This window comes from Cyanistes caeruleus, chromosome 5 (genome assembly GCF_971803275.1).
Source record: "Cyanistes caeruleus chromosome 5, bCyaCae1.hap1.1, whole genome shotgun sequence".
NCBI classification, from domain to species: domain Eukaryota; kingdom Metazoa; phylum Chordata; class Aves; order Passeriformes; family Paridae; genus Cyanistes; species Cyanistes caeruleus.
This window is the reverse complement of record NC_141705.1, coordinates 27,827,346-27,845,004: the sequence shown is the minus strand read 5'-3', so window position 1 is coordinate 27,845,004 and position 17,659 is coordinate 27,827,346. Positions and strand designations below refer to the sequence as shown.

Below are 17,659 nucleotides of genomic sequence, written 5' to 3'. Positions count from 1 at the left end.
CCATAAATTGCAGGAAGTCAGAACAATACTCCAGGGAATTACCTTCACTTTAGAAAGGATTATTGTATCCTTTTCTTACAACAGAATAACAGACTGGTTGAGATTTGACTGCATGAGGTCTTTGGGCCACCTTCTGATCAAAGGAGACTGAACTAGAGCAAGCTCTTCAGGCTACATCCACTCAGGTTTTTAGTATTTCCAAGAATGAAGACTCCACAAGCTCTCTGGGTAACCTGTTCCAGAGCTTGACAACCCCCATGGTTAAAAACATTATTCCTATTTTTTATTTCAGTTTGTGCTCATTGCCTCTTGTTTTGTTAATTCTTGGCAGTGGTGTCACCTTGAAGTTGTATATATATATATATATATATATATGTATATATAGGTGGAATATTTGGAAATGTCCACTGTTGCAAAACCACCAGCACAACTCCACTTCTGCTGTACAAAAGGTCACTCAAAACATCATTCACTGTCAACAACTAGTTTGTCAAAGCAAATTTAAATTCCCACCATACTCCTACACAAGCACTTCCTACTATTACTCCTGCAAGGGCTTTTTTTTTCCCCTAAAAAACATCTCTCATAACACTTCCATACTGTCTAAGGTTCCAGAAACCAGAAAGGGCTTGTCATACAAGAGGGGTGGAGGGTGGGTGATGAAATAAGCTGTGCCTAGAAATCCAGAGAAAATTCTTAGAAAACAAGTATTACTTCTGTGGCTGCCTGATACATAAAGTAGGAGGAAAAGGAGGAGAGCATGAAACCAATGGCTGGGAAGAACCACTGACAACTCTGCAGAAACTGCCATTCTGTGATTTCCAACACCTTCCTCCCTCAACATCAGCAAAGCAGCAAAACGAAAGTACCACAGACTGTACACTGTGCTGGAGCTCTGGCACAAATTGAACAGAAAGTGGCTGCTCCAAGTAGCCACAGGCATCTGCTTCTTTTGTCTAAAGACAGATCTCCATGGAAATTTTTCTAGTGTGAAACGGACTGGTAGTTTGTGGCTACATCAGGCATTTTACTGCCCTAACACTTGTGCAGATACACTGGTTAAGGCAAGAGCAAAAGGCACAAAACAGTGCACATGGATTTTATTGCACCTTGACCCCATTCTGCTCTGACACAACACAACTGGAAGCCACCAAAGGATGTGTTAAGCAACTTTTCTATCTGACCATTCAGAAGCCACTCTGCCAGTTCCTCTCATGCCACCCAAGCTGGCACCCTTTGCAGCTATAAATGCCACTCTCACACAATCAGACCAGGTTTCCCTATTGGCTCAACTCCAGGTTTTCCAAAGCAGAGTCTCAGACGTCTGGATCCCTCAAATATTTTAATCGTGGTGCAGCAACAGAATAACAGCTCAAGCTGGTGCTGCCAAGAAGAGGCTCCAAACAAAAACCCTAGGGTTTTATACCCTCACTGTCAAAGCACAGGAAGATCTGGGGATCCTCATCTCCTGCCGTGTCTCTGAGTGTCCGGTCCCCTGGCTGACACCACAGGTCCCTGTGCCTTATGCTCTGTGCAAAGGTTGGTTCCAGTTCATGGCCTCTTGTCTGGGGGTCTCACCCAGAGCTGAACCTGGAGCTGGCACTGCAGCTGCTCATGGAGCTACCAGCACTGAGAGTATTCCATTCCTCAAGAGCCAGAGTAAGTCAGGCCAGGAGTCAGCTGCCTAAAAGCACATACAAGGCAGGAATACTTCCCTGTGCAAGCATAAGCGAGTCCACATTCTTGCTCAGCACCTGAAACATCCACCATCTCTAATGTGATCAAAGCTTTGGTGGCCCAGAACTCAGATGCCTTCCACGAGGATTATGCAGATCAAGAATGGGAACTGTACTGTGGGACTCATGAAATTCAAAATCTAAGGACAAGCCAAAATAAAGTTAATATGAAGTTGCAGGTATTTAGTAAAATTCCTATTTAACTGAAACAGTTATGCATAATAGAATGATAATAGTTAAAAAACTAATCTGTTGCTCCCTGGCCCTATAAATTATTTATTCTTTCTGCTGTGTTCAACAACTATACTTTTCCACTGAAAACCTCAATGTAAAATGCAGTTTTTAAAGTTTTACAGCCAAACTTTTCATACTAAATAATTACTTGAAAGGTTGGCAGAAATCACTATTTTTCTTGACTTCCCTAAAAGTGCAGTTCTTTTGCAATCAAATGTATATTGCTTCTGGGATGCATTACGTATGACTGAAGTAATTAAAGATTGTTTACAATGTTAGACCATTAGTTTTGTGCAAATAGAGCTGACTTTAGTTTCTTGCTTGAAAGATTCTTTGACAAATAATGCAATTGTTAACTGCCAATTTTCTAGTGGGAAAACTAAACATCATTTCAGACTATGATTTTTTTTCTCCATCTCATCTGAAACATTGTTCCCAACCAGTTTATTAAATGGTGAATAAATATATCTCCAACTCAGCACATTAACCAAGTTAAGCAGGAATTCAAAATTCCTTTCTTTTAAGGGCCAAGACTGCAGGAAAACATCTGCCTGGAGATATGTGAGTTTTCTTCTTCATCATGAGAAACACATTCTGGCCAGAGAATTGAGCTTGTAAAGCACAACAGGCACATTGAACCCTTCTAAAATTCCTGGATGATACCACCCTAAAATAGAGAATACTGAGAGTTTACATGAAATAAAGCATATTATGTCCATTGTTCTTAAAGAAATAAAAATAATTTCAAATTTTTAATAATCCAAGATGTGTATTTGTTTGTCTGTCTGTACCTTGACTGAGGGGGCAAAAATTAAAAAAATTACTTTTATTGTATCTGAAATGTAAGAAAATCAGAAATTGGATGCTGCCTTGGAAAAAGGACTTCTCAATCTCATTTGGCACTATCTAACACCTTCCATGGTAACAGTGGAATTTTTAATAATCATCATGATTTTGCTTCACAATTTTTAATTGCCTTTGAGCATCTCCACAGACTTTTTTGGTAAGGCCTGATCCTAACTCCAGGAGTCAAGCAGTGGAACTACAAGATGGTACCTCCACTGCAGGAGAAATAGCAGTGTCTTCTCAAAGCATTTAAAGCAGGAATACAGGCGAGCACAGGTAATACTAATGACACTAACACTGCTTGCTTCGGAGGGAAGCTCATGCACTTTATAAAAGTACAGAAGATCCTTTCCTTTCTATAACCTCCACTATGCAGTGGTGATCCTGACCAGAAAACCACAGTACACCAAGGAGCAGTGACCCCCGCAGCAGGGAAGCAAAGCTGCTCCACCAGCCCCGTGCTGCATGTCCAGCCTGGCCTTCAAGCCCGCTTTGGGCAGCACATGCCCTTGGCTGCAGGGCAAACCCAACCAGCTCACTGCAACCAGCAGCTCCCACTGGTGCCAGTGACTCTACCTGCATGTCCTTCCCCTGATCTAAAAGCGCAGCAAGCAGTTTTTAAGTGAATATCTCTTCTGGTACACAATACAAATTATCAATCAATCAAGCTGTTGACTTGTAAGAAATTTTTGGAATGCAGAAAAGCACACTGCACCACTTTTACAACAGAAGGGCCAAAGTAATTTTTTTTTTTAGATTTAAAGCACTTATAAAACTCTCTTTATTTAAAAGTGCTTTTTTTTTTCCCCAGAAAATTCTTAAAGAAGCTAACAAATATGCAATTAAAAAAAAAATACTTAGATATTTAATATATAAATACTTTGTTCATGGGTACATACATATATTTTGGTGCATATATTTTATTTTAATAGAATAATAATATGAGAATTATAGGAACAAGATATGCAGTAGAAGCAATAGTGGAAGAGAAGGTATAATCCAGTATTCTGAAAACTCAAATAAAAAAAAAAAAATCAAGTAACTCAAACTTCTAAGACAACAACATCGTAGAAGTCCTTACTTCAAAACAACAATCAATCCAACTATAGGCATTGTTATTTCCTATGTAAATCACCTTAAAATTATAATTTTAAAGCGAGATTTCTTAATGTAGTCATTCCACAGAGAAACTGTTATTTGCAGTAAGAATTGATAAAGTCATTACATCTTCCTATTGAGATCTACATTAAGGAGGTCATCGCTGCAAAATGAAGCAGTACCAAGACTGAAGACTTGTTTCAGATTTACAGATGCATATTATCACTCATATGCTTCTGTTTGGGCCAGGAAAGGAAGGATCAGAGGTTGTTTACAGTTAATACTGTGCTCCCAAAAAGGCTACGGACAACACAGGGAAATCTGAGCTATGGTACAATCTGAACACAACCTACATTTTTCTTTAAGTGATACCAGAAAGTAGGAAAGCAGTACATCCATGACTTGCCAACTTTACACCATGGGAAAAGAGGTGATTTCAAGGAAAAAAGCTCAGTCCCATTAGTGCAAATATACTCAGTCCCATTATGTAAATATACATGGAGGATGTCTTTGAAAAATACACCTTCCATTTTGCTTCTTCCTTCCCAATAATTACTTATTCTACCCGAATGTCCCTCTACAAATTCCCATTATTTTTTTTACAATGTAAACCTTTTACAATGAGAAAGACACCTGGATAAAAAAAGACTATAGGCTGATGCCTTCTTTGCTTCTCATTCTTGACAGGCAAGCTCTGCTATGCTGTAATTTATCAGCAAATAGCTTATTCAGAAACCTTTCATTCTGATGTATTACTGTTTACTTTACCAGAACAGTTTACTTAGCTACTATGTCTAAGATATGACTCAGGCCTGCAATCATTATAACCTGCTTTTAAGCCTAAAATCAATTACTGACCTAACTATTAATTTTGTTAATGGGGTTGCAGAACTCAAAAATTCTGGGAGATTGTTACCCCCAAGAATTAGTTCTGTAAACACCACAGTTTACTGCTCACCATTTTTATTAAGGTGATCCAAGTACCAAGAAAAAGAACCTCTGAGAACGTTTTTTTTATGAATCACAGAATCATCCAGGTTGGAAAAGACCTCCAAGGTCATCAAGTCCAACCTTTGACTGATCACCACCTTGTCAACTATACCATGGCACTAAGCATCACATCCAGTCGTTTGCTGAACACTTCCATGGATGGTGACTTCACTGCCTCCCTCAGCAGTCCATTCCAATGTTTAAAAACTATAAAGAAAAACACATTGCAACTTCTATTTCTATAATTAATAAAAAATATCTACATCTAATCTACATAGTTAACTTTTGGCTTAAATTTATGGCCAGGAGTTGAGGTGTTAAATCAGTACCAGCAGGAGAATGAAATATTACAGGAACCACGAAACTTGACAAAGTGAGCCATACATCAAATCTCCACAGCTGAGAGCCTCAGGACACAAACCAAGTACTTTGTAAAAAGAAGGCCCTACTGTATGTCACAAAGAAAAATGATGGCAGGTTTGTCAGCTCTCCAGTGCAGGGCAAGCACAAACTGGGAGTAAGGCAAAGCTCTAAAGTGATCTACCGATACCAGCATAGCCAAACACAAATGTAAAACAGATCCAGCATGTCAGCAAACCCAAGAAAAACAGCAGGATAAGCTGCTCACCTAAAAAAATGGTGATTCTTTTTTTTTTTTACTAGAGGTAGAAATATGAAGATAAATAAGTGATTTTAAAAATATTCTCATATGCACGGGCTTATCACAGTCTTTCAGCCCTTGTGAAACCCTTCCTGGACAATCAAAAATTGAGGGGTGCAAACCATTAAAAAAGATCCCTAAAATGTAATAGCTATATATAGTATGACAAGGACAGAACACATCACATAGAATCCTTTTGGGATGTGCTACTTACCACAGAGCCTCCTGTGAGTAAGTGTGGTCAGCCTAGACTAAGTATGACTGAAACTTGTTACAACTGCATGGATAAATTATGTTCAATATATGTCTGATCTTAAAAAAAAAAATAATAAAAAATGTTGTATTGCATTTTCAGGAATGGAAAAAAAAGAAAAATTAAATGAAGTCTTCTTTGTCTCAACATAGAGTATTTGTGGACAACAGCCAAAGACCAGATACCAAATTACCTTCTTCTATAAACACAATGAAGGAGAAGTATAGGTGGGAGAAGCCTGAAACACAATGTTCTTTACACAATCATGCTGAAATGAAGAATTTGTTTGCTTACTTCTCTCCTGTATGATCCCATGCTCCATTGAAAGACATTGGTCTAATGCAGATGAATGGTCTCCCAGTTGAACCCTATCATCTGGTGTCTCTGGCAGAAGTAAAATAAAGCTGTACACTTCCTGCAGCATGTTTGTAGGAGAGGCTGAAAAGATGTGGCTGTGATATTGCAGCCTACAGCACACAATGTGCTGCTGGGCGATGCTAATAACGCTCAATAAGCAAACACGACATAGTAGAAGGTACAAATCAAAGTAGAAAAAGTATATTGGATAGTCAGAATAAACAGTAACATTCAGTTTGCTGCTAAAAGGTAACCAATTGCCAATAAGGTGTTTTAATTAGATGTCTTCCACCACCCAGATTAAAGTAACTGCTTTTTGTTCAGCTCATGTTCTTCACATAACACCGTATCTAGTAAAGAGTACTAGGTCATAGAGTTTTGAAGAAAAATAATGTATTTCCTATTCTCTTTGATACAACATATTTTCCCAGTGCTCTAAAACCTCTGAAGGAAGGACACCCATTAGACAAGGAAAAAGTGGATATACATGGAAAAACTCTATGGAACTCTATGAATGAGAAATACCTACAACATAAGGAGCATTTGCTCCTCTGATCCTAAAAAGCTAACCTAAGAAGAATAAGTAAACATGGATTTTGTAGCTTTAACAACCTCTTCAGAATTTTAAAAGATTGCCAATGAATTTATCATTATCTAGATTTATTTAGTCTCAGCGATTTATCTAATACTAGCAGCAGTCCAATCCAGTAATAACAAATAAAGGACTTTTCCCCACAGTTACCACTATAAGTATGCTGCCAGTATTTTCTGATTTCTACAAGCATTTCTTAAAATGTATTTTAATTGACTGAAACTCTGAATTTAATTCTGCATTTATTACTGACCACCCAGAAATTAAAGGTTTTTTCCAAGAGGCTAGATATCAAGCATAACAAGCTTTTTTCCTCCCTTCTACTTTGGTTGAAGACTTTATTACACAGCACAGGCATACTTTTAATATAAATATGATGCAATAACTGTAATTTCCCCCTATACTTGTATAAGAATGAAGAGCAATAATTATTAAAAATTCAAAGAGACTGCTCCTATTTGGCAGACTATATTCAACACCAAATGTATCTCAATATTATTTATCTCAGAGGACGATCACAAAGAGAAGCAAAACATCCACCTTGATAGCAAGGAATATATTAGAGAATATATATATATTTTATCAGGGAATATATTAGAGAATATATAAATAGATCCCAACATAAATTGTTCTCTAAATAACAAGTCAGAATATAGAACACATGTCTAAAATTTTTACCTTTTATTTTGCTATACATTATTTTTAAAACAACCAGCCTGTATGTTTTCTATAGAGCGAATACATAAAAGCTCAGAAAAAAAAAATGTAAGATATTCGACATTACTGTTGGCCAATAACTTTCCTCTGAAGGAAAACATATTGATAAACGTTAAAAATGCTGACTTGTTTGCTTTTTGCACACTTCCTTATTGAGAAATTTTCATTAAAAAAAAAAAGCCTTCTTTAACTGAAGCCTTTTTAGTACTTCCTTTGCTATTATTTTGGTTTTTGTTCATTATTCAACTACAGTTCTGCACTAAGAGCTCCTGCAATTTATCTCTTTAAATTTAGTACTACACACTTGTAAGTGCATTGCTTTTTGAATAAATACAATTTATATTAATTGGAGCACATTTTCCAGTGACTATTTAGCTATTTTATAAATCTGTAGATTATATGCATCTCTCCTAACAAGCAACAAAGGCTGAAGGAAGGAGTCTGATCAGTCCAAGGTTTCTCTTCCTGAAGGAAAGATAAACATGATTCATATATGGAGCTAAGGTACTTTTTAAAACTGTAATAATTTAAAATAAGACCCTCTTGATCACATTTTTAAGTTTATTGCCTTGCACATGTAGAAACATGCAGCTATACTTTGGAATCTGCAACCACATATTATTGTATATGGGAAAAGAAAAAATAAGATGAACGTGAAAACAGGGATATGAGTGACTCCACTTATCAGTGTTTCCAGTATAGTCAATTCCACAGTTTCAAAGTATAATTACCAGACTTACCAAACCCCAGAAATGCAGCAGCATTATTGCAATTCCTTAAACTTAAGTCAGGCCACAACACAGATAACACAGTGCATTTAAAATTCGCAGCTTAGAGTCCTCCTAACTGTAGGATCCAGCTACCATTCTGTTAAAAAAAAAAAAAAAAAAAATATAGAGGAGCAGGGCTTGCAGTATTCTGTTAAATCACAGCCAGGATAACAGAAGGAAATGAGAAAACAAGTGCCTCCTATACAGCAACCCACTGTTGCTGTTTCCCCATTAAAGAAAAAAGATGCAAATCAACATAGGGCAGAAAAGTGATTCTACCCAGCAAGAGACAGAGCTACTGAAAACAAAGATCATGCTGCCCTGTTCCTGTTAAAAGTCATGCCACAATGAAGCAAAGAATCCTGTTGTCTGTAGGAACAGAAATGATGTACAAGAATTATCCATGTATCAATAATCTAACAGATTGTTAAATAAAAGGTTATTCCATCCTTCATATTAAAAGCCAGCAGCTAGACAAACTTAAGAATTTCAGAATGTGAATCTGTGCCTGGTGTGGCCCGAGTACCCTGACAAAATAGCGTCCTTGAACTTTTCAGCTGAGGACTGTAAATGCCTGAATGTGAAGTAAGTGCCTGAAGTGCTCTAGCTGCTGCACACTGTGTACGAAAGAAAAATCTGAGACACTCTAAAGATACAGATTACAATCCAGGGAGAGCCTTGTGATTTTAGGCACACCTAGGTTAGACAGCAGCTGTGTGAGCTGTGACTGCATTTTTTGACTTAGTCACCTGAATTCTCCATAAACCTTACCATAGATATTTAAGTCCCTTATTGGATCAAGCCAATAACCTCTCTGTCTTTACCTAAGTATTGTAGATCCTATTATGTTTTGCCTCTCTTTTTATTTTTAATGAGATCGTTATCTTTCTAACATGTAGTTAGCTATTTATCCTATGTGTGGTAATTTTTTCTTACACTAGTCCATACATAATTACTGTGTAATTAAATAACATACTACGGGGCTGGTTTCTTTCAAAAGTGTTGACAACCAATAGCTCAAATTTTCTCAAAGGGGATTAAGAGCCTTTGGAAAATTCACATTGCAGTGTTGTATAGAAATGCTAGAGGCAGTGGTAACAGTCTGTGTTCAGCTCAAATTAACTGTTGAGACCAAGCTGCAAATGTAGCTTTGTGGCTACATTTTATTACATATAAATATATTATATATATATATATATATATATTACACAACTAAAAATTACTCAAAGCCAACTTCTGCCTAACACTGTGTTGCACAAACAAGGGTTAGTGTTTGCTTAACTGCAGTGATGCTTTTTTCCATTTGAAAATCTCTCTGCTGGAACTATCTCACTAAAGCCCCAAAAGTCTACTAAGCAACACAGAACAAACTGAAACAAAACAAAACCAAGTTGGTTTTGAGCATTATTTCTTAGCCAGGGCTGAAGTGACTCAAACATCAAGCATCAATTTTAATGTCTTTTAACTACTTTAGGACAAAATAAATACCATAAAGCTGAGGCAAAATATTTTTATTCATGGATGAAAAAGTAAAAAAGCTTTTCTAAACAGATCTGCTTTTTAGAAGCGGGAAATTACTGTGAATTCTCAAGAAAAACCTGATTTTCTCTAATGGGTATATATCATTATTAATTTTGCGTATAATGTTTTTATGTGAGGAGGGCTGGAAGCCAGGTCCCAGTTGCTGATTCAATAGGAATTTGGAAGTTTTTTAACTGCAGCTACAGACACATGGCAGGAGACTATTGCTGTGGAGCCAGGAGCTGACCTTTGACAAGAAATGGCAAGAATTTGACAAGAATTTCCCAAAATCAGTTTCTTGTTCCACAACAGGTATTTTACCACATTAGAGGCATGTGGGGACTAGTCTGATGGTAGAGCTATTTGGAAATATACAGAAATCACCAGTGCTATCTTCCTGGATATTTGGAAAATGCTTTTCATGAAAACTTACCCATGTTTTGTCAGATTATCTAAACAAATAGTCTTCTACAAAGTATTTCCTTCCTGATTGATGGGTAAGGGTAATTTATTTTTTTTTTTATGTTTCACTGGAAAATTTCAACTAATAGTAATAGAAACTGCAAATTCATTTCACATATGCTACCTTGGTCACCAACTGGCATGGTAAGTAAGTAACAATTTATAATGGGAAGCAATCTGAAGCCATTCCCCAGCAGTTAACACATGGAATGCATGAATATGCATGAACCATTTGCAGGTTATGTTGCACACTTTCCTTCTGAAGCAATTACAAAAAATATTATTAGAGAGATGTCAAGTGTCTCAGAGAAGCATTTGGCACAGACATTTTCACAGGGCTGTTTATACTGGGGTTTTGCCAGTTGCTTGTGTATGGATTTTTAAAAAATTATAAAATGGTATTGAACAAAAATTTTATCAGTAGTAACAAGCTTATTTCCCCATGAGAGGATTCAACTTCAGCTCAGCTGGTCTTTTTCCATTTAAAGCCATCACCAAAGGTGTTAGCATGGCCTGTTCTGTCCTTCACTGGATCCACCTGAAGTGGAACATGCCCATTTCAGCTAAAGCAGTGAGAATGACAGAACAGCCATTTAGGAGTGAAAAGCAAAAGGTAATGGTTTAAATAGTCACGATCTCTGGGAAGTCCCCAGGGCCATGCATGGTTTGCAGAGGCAGGGCAGCACTCATGAGCACTTCCTCTCTGGAGTGCTACGAGAGGAAGCTCTAGGTTGCTAAACTTGGATTTTGCTGCTTTCTCTCCCCATTCAATTTTAGCAACCACAGAAGTAGTGGCTAACATGCCTGTGTATGGTAACACGAGGTGAGTGTGGACATTTTGCTGCACTTACAGCAGCTACCTTCTCTGCCAGTCCTGCCAGTGTGTTGGGTATCCTAACTGGGCACAGGGTTAGGTAGATGCCTTATTCCTGTTGTCTTGCAAAGGAAAGGTTTCCTATTCTTCCCTCACACTTCTTCAAAGTCTTCTTCCCTAATTAGTTTGTATTTTTCCCACAGACCTGGGGGGCATTTTTTCTTTGACTTTGCAACTGTTCCTTCATCACCCTACTCAGATGAGACACGCTGAAACATTCACTCTGTAACAATGACTAAGGGGTAAACTCAGTAGTTGAAAAGTTTAGGTAGCAGTTTGTAATTTTTTCTTCTATTTAATAACTTGTTTCCTACTGATGAACTGTTTTCTGTTGTTCAGACTGAATCCAGTCCCTTGCTATAGCAGCTTGTGTGTCAGGTAATCCCTGTCCTGGCATTAACAAGCACTATTAGACAGTGTGTAAATCCTCCCACTGTTTCTCAGAAACCACCCCATATTCTCACTTCAGATTCTCAGGAGTATTCTAATCACCAATCCAAATTTCTTTTAGTCATGTACTTCAACTTTGTTCTTATGTGTCAGTTGCTATCTGTTGTCATAAATCACTTATATAGGGCAATCATATCCCCCTTTTCATCCTCATTTTGGCAAGACAGTGGGGGAGCAAGCATTTCTCCATTTCTCTCGTTGTACAGTACCTCTGCTCCAAATTATCCTCCAAATTATTTCCTCCTTCAGTTAGTTATGCTTCCTCTTTTTTTACAAGTAACTTGACCAGAACTGTCTTGTTGTGTGACTGTTCACCTGAGTCATGTATAGCACAATGAATAATTCCTTATCTCAACAGAAAAAAAAAAAAAAGTCTAGACTTGTATCAGTTTTTTTATAGCTTCCTGTTCTTTCTCCTCTTCTATCATTTCAGACTAATAAACTATCAGGATCTAGCAATATTTTTTCTCAATAGATGTACGTGGTTTGACACTTTGCATGACTACAATTCTTCCAATTCTACTATCCCAGCAGTCAAGCAGGTCGGTTTCTTTCTGTCTGACATTTTTCTCCTCATTGACATCACTCTCTTACTTGCTGCCAAACCAAAAGATCAATTTCCTGCCTTTTTGAGCCAAGGTCACTCATAAAAATATCAAGAAAAATTAGTACCAAAGCTGATCCTCAAAAAATGCATATGAAGTGTGCTTTCAGACAGGAAGCTCTTCCTATCTCATGATCCATTTCCATAGGCATTTAACAGGATCTTTTGGACCTGACAACTTTTTAGCAATTCCATCTTACTCGGTTTCAGCCAAAATTCTCCACATGGCTCATTATATCATCTGCTTTACTCAAGTCCAAAGAGATGAGAGCCTGAGCACTGCCTGTCTGCAGAATATAATTTCCCTTACAAAAACAAAAGCAGAGTTAGTTAGGTTGACTTTAGCCTATGTTAGGTAAATTCAAGGGTTATGGGTTATGGTATTCATGCTAGCTTCATGTCTCCCATTAGTTTTTCACTTGAAAATGTGTTCTACATCCCTAATGTACTATTGAGGTAGCTTAATTGTCTGTACATGGTGAATGCCTTTTTCTTCCTTCCTGTAAGCAATACTGTGCTTGCTGATCTACAGCCAGTGTCCCAGATTTTTGAACATCTGAGGGTCATGGCTGTCAGTTCTGTCACGTTTGGAAACTTAGTCAGTTCAGCCTCCCCTAGCAGATAAAATCTGCTCTAAACTTTCACTCCTTTTATACATTCTAACCCCAGAGGTCAACCTTTGTCATTTGTATTTTTAGGACAAGTGTTGCTGCCATCATCATCATCATCAAAGTGTGAGAAATCTCATTCAGACAAATCTCAAAAGTGTCACTGGATCTACTGAAAACAAGTAGTCTCTGACTGGAGGAAAAAAAAACCCCATCAGTCCATAACATTGGTATGTTAAGACTGAAAACAATTGTGGAGATGGGAGGAGACTTCCCAGCACCACAGACAAACTACCATTCTGATAACTGGGAAGGAAGAATGGGGACCAGCATCTCCTGGGTCATTACCCCAAGTCTAAAATCACCCATCAGGAGCGAGCTCCTCAGGGCTCTCTTGACAAAGCAGGCAGACACCTCCAAAACTTTAATTGAATCGAAAATGAGGACATAGAAGCAGAGAATCATTTAGGTTGGAAAAGACTTTTGAGATCAAGTCCAACTGTTAACCCAGCACTGCCAAGGCTACCACTAAACCACGTCCCTAACTGGCACATCTATAGCTTGTTTAGATCCCTCCATAAGATGGTGACTCCACCACTGCTCAGGCCAGCTTGCTCCAATGCTTGACCACCCTTTCAGTGAGGAAAGCTTTCTCTGTAGCAAATTTATACCTCCCATCGGGCAACTTGAGGCCATTTTCTCATTCTATAGCTTATTTCTTGGAGCAGAGACTGACCCCCAAAGCATTGATCAAAATATGAAACCAAACTTGTCCCAGTGCTGAGCCCTGGGGAACCCCACTAGGGATTGGCTGCCACATGGATGTCACACTATTCACCACCACTCTCTGGGCCTGGCCATGCAGACAGCTTTTCAGCCAGGAACAGTGCACCTGTCCAAGCCATGAGCAGCCAGTTTCTCCAGAAGGCTGTTGGAAATAGTGTCAAAGGCTTTACTAAAGTCTAGGCAGACCAGATTCATAGTCTTTCCCTTATCCACTGGCAATCGCCATATTATGCTATGAAGCAGAATTCAGATTTGCTGAAGGGAAATCCCAACAAGCACTTGACTGTTAATTAGCAGTTTATTTAGACAGCTAAATACTGGTTTTGTGCAGCAGAAGTCACTGTATTTAACACATTTCATAAAAATGCTAGAAATCTTGCCTTTGCCAAAAGAAAAAATCTAAAATAAATTTTGTTCACTTAAAATTCTTTTTGGAAAGACTAACTGGGATGAACTCTAGTACCCTCAGCTGCTCCTCATAGGACTTATGTCCCAGACCCTTCACCAGCTCTGTTGCCCTACTCTGGACTTGCACCAGCCCCTCAATGTCCTTCTTGTAGCGAGGGGCCCAGAACTGGACACAGCACTCAAGGTGCAGCTGCAGCAGTGCTGAGTACAGGGGGCAATCACTGCCCTGCTCCTGCTGGCCACAGCACTGCTGACAGTCTAGCCCTCTTCAGTTCATCACAAAAATAACTTCTGAGACAAAGCTACAAATGTAGCATTTTGACCGCTCCTAACAAAAAAAAAATAATTATTCAAACCCAAGTTCTGCCCACCACTGTGTGTGCTGCACAAACAAGAATTAGTGCCTGTTTTACTGCAGTGATGCTGAGCATTTTTCCATTTAAAAAGCTCTCTGCCAGAATTATCTCACTAAAGCCCCAAAGTCAACTAAACAACAATGAAAATCTGAAACAAAACAAATCATAGTTGATTCTAAGCATTATTTCTTAACCAGGACTGATAGAACTCAAACATTATCAGCTAAGGTGCTAAGGTCTTCAAAAGCCACTCAAGAATTTTAAATATGGCTTGATATTTCCTTTTTTGGTTGTTTTAATTTTGGTTTTTTTTTTCCTAGAAGAAATGGTATTTAATGGTTTCTTGGTAGAAAAAAATAGTTTTCAGGAATATTATGCTTTTCTTTTTTTAAGTATGACTCTTATTTGCCGAATCTAATCTTTCTCCAAATCATTTTATTTTGCCTTTGCTACATATATCTCTGCAAAAAGTTACAATAGCTGGGTAACTTGCATCTGCCTTCAAAGAAAAAGAGGAGAAACAGTCAGAAAGTCATTATTTCTCTTAGAATAGAACTACATCCTTTGGGTTAACTACTTTTTCTTGGGGTATATGCCAAGGGCCTGTAAAAATGGGGCTTGGCTCCAGATTTCCAGTATATAGCCATTAACTTTTAGGCCCACTGCCTGTTCCCTTAGCCTGGGTTGGTCTTGCTTTACTTTTTTCATACTGCTGTTGATTTCTGAAGACCTTGACTCAGAATCATTGTGCTTAATTTACCTAAAGTGGGATAAAAAACAACTTCAACCACTGTTTTATTGCCATCTCATGTCTAATTGGGTTGCACACACTACTCATACAAGGAATTGCTTGGAAAAACATTCAACCAATACCTTAAAAAGCATAAGAAAGGAATTACTTCTACCTCACTATTGTACTGAAAGCACAGTGCTTTACAGGTACCTTTCTGAATGAGAACAACTAACTTCCATAACCAGCAGTAAGATACTGCTCTACAGCAGGATGGGAAAGGACAGTCCCTGAAATCTTTCTTAGAATGGCCCACATGAACTGTACAATGGCAATGCTTTGTGGTTTTAAAATATCATTTATCTGACCCTACAAGCAGAGGAAAAAAAAAAAGAAAAAAGATTTTTGAGCGTGCTATTTTAATGGAGTGGTGGTGGAGCTGTGTGTTATCTAATCTTGAAAATGTCTTTTTTTCCTCTCTTACATAACTATCACATCCTGATGGTAACACAGTGAAAAACTTGGAATTTGAGGGATTTTTTCTTGTTTAGTTAAATATGCCAAAGGTGGAATAATATACAAAACCAAAGCTGAAACAGTCAACTGTAGTTCAAAGATATAAGAATGTCAACACTGGGTAACATCACAGTCTAACGAGGCCCAGTATCATTTCCAACAGGGATAAAAACATAATGTATAGAGAATAAGGATGAGGTGAATATATAGTCTAGCTTTCTTTTAAATAATCTCTGAGATACCATACATTTCTACAGCTGGTGGGAGCAATACAAAATGTCAGGCTCCCTACCCATCCAACCTACTCCAAATTCCTTGTTCCACTATTTCAGTTTTGAAGAGAAAGATGATGGGAAAAACCTCAACTCTTCTGCTCAAGACACTAGCGCTAGCAAAGCCATGAGTATTTTGTTCCTTTACACTGGAAATTATGTAAAATAGTTGATTGCATTGACTGCACTCATGATTGCTTGAATCACTAATGAAATTTTAGTAGAAACACTATGAACTTTTATAGGAATCATTGGAAGTGGCAATGGTGGAAACAGGTTTTCATTTCCACTGTTTTAAATTGCTCCATCAGAGGACAGCCATACTATCCTAATTTAAATCCCACAAACCCTAAAACAGGGCTTTGTCCTGTTTCATTTTTCTTCTGTCTTTCCATGAGTAATCTAATCTGAAATGCAAAATAAACTACTGTTCTCTTTAAGAGTATTTCTTTCAGAATTTTACTTTTGTCCAAATTGTGTAAGTCCAATACTTTGTGAAGGGTCAATTCACACTTGACATGTCGACAGCGGAATCCATAATCCATTAAAACCATTCATAATAATTCATAATTTACATCATCCCACCACAACTCAAGTTCACACCACGGATTATATTTTACTTTGATCTTTAGACTGTAGTTTCCTAACTCACATGATTTTTAAATTAATTACTGTAAGAGGCCATCTTTCCTACCCATGTTTAAAATATACCCACGACCCCCTCATGCTTCAATTACCATAAAATCTTTTTTGACTTTAGGAATTTAAAAGACACTGTAGTGGCAAAGGATGAAGTTTAGAGTAGCTGAGGTCAGATAAAACACCTAGATGTAAATCCAGCTGTATCTGGTTATTTCTAATCATGCCATCTTTGCCTACAGCTCTCTTAACAACTTTCAGCATCATTTTGCAGCCTGCCATACACAGAATACAGTTGAAAATAAATATAGCTTTGTTCCCTTTTTAAGACCGTATATTAACTTTCCTGATGTGCAAGCTTTGCTTGGAAGGTTTTAAAGGTACTGCAATATTTATCTCAAACGTCTGGATTTATGACTGCCTTCTAACGTTAAAAAAAAGAAAGGCACTGTAACAATTATAAATACATAGCACTTATGCAATAGGCTTCAAGCTATCATTAGAGGCTGGCATACACCTGGAAAACCTAAGCATTTCCCCGCTGTGACTACTTTAGGCAAAAGAGAAGCACGAGCGGTGTTTCCGCGCAGAGCCCGCCCCCGTTGCCCACAGAGGGGAGCGCGGCTCGCTGCCCGCCGGGCTGTGACGGCACCGCGGCCGCGCAGCGAGCCCGTCCCGCGAGCGCGGGGAACGCTCGCAAAGACAGGGGGGAAACAAACCCTAGGGACAAAGAGCTTTCCCTTAACCTTGTAACTTTTATCTTATCGTGTCCTCCATTAAAAGACTAACACAGAAGGGAAGGGGGCCAGCCCAAGCGGCCCAAGAGGAGTGCGGGCAGCAGCCGCAGGGAGGGCGGCGGGCACTCGCCGGGTGATGCCTCCGGGGCCACGACAGCTACAGACCCCCGTTCCCCGCTGGAGAGCCCTCTCTCCCCGCCCCGGCGGCTCTGTCCCTCTATCCCTGCCTCCCCCACAGCCCTGCTAACGCCCGACCCTCACCACGGCAGCCGCTGCCAGGAGTCAACCCGGAGCCCGGAGGGCTGTCCCTCTTCCCCTGCCAGCCTCCCACGGGCCGGCCGGGGCGCTCCCCCCTCCCCGGTGCCGGGCGGGCTGCGGGGGTTCCGGGCACCGACGCCCCTGTGGCCGGGCGTTCCCGGACGGGCCCGCCCCGTCCCCCCCA

The 17,659-nt window shown here is 39.0% G+C and overlaps 1 protein-coding gene across 2 annotated transcripts in view; it reads right to left on the bottom strand.

The window, feature by feature from the left end:
- TRMT9B (tRNA methyltransferase 9B (putative)) overlaps nucleotides 1–17,638 on the bottom strand; it is a 113,298-nt gene extending 95,660 nt beyond the window's left edge. Inside the window, exons 1-2 of one of the 2 annotated variants that reach the window (XM_086890118.1) lie at nucleotides 17,479–17,638; nucleotides 8,225–8,351 (exon numbers count right to left, since the gene is read on the bottom strand). The gene's annotated coding sequence lies outside the window, so the exon portion shown is untranslated. The remainder of the gene's footprint in view (nucleotides 1–8,224; nucleotides 8,352–17,478) is intronic. The other variant, XM_086890117.1, reaches the window with a different exon arrangement.
- Between the last annotated feature and the right edge of the window lie 21 nt (nucleotides 17,639–17,659).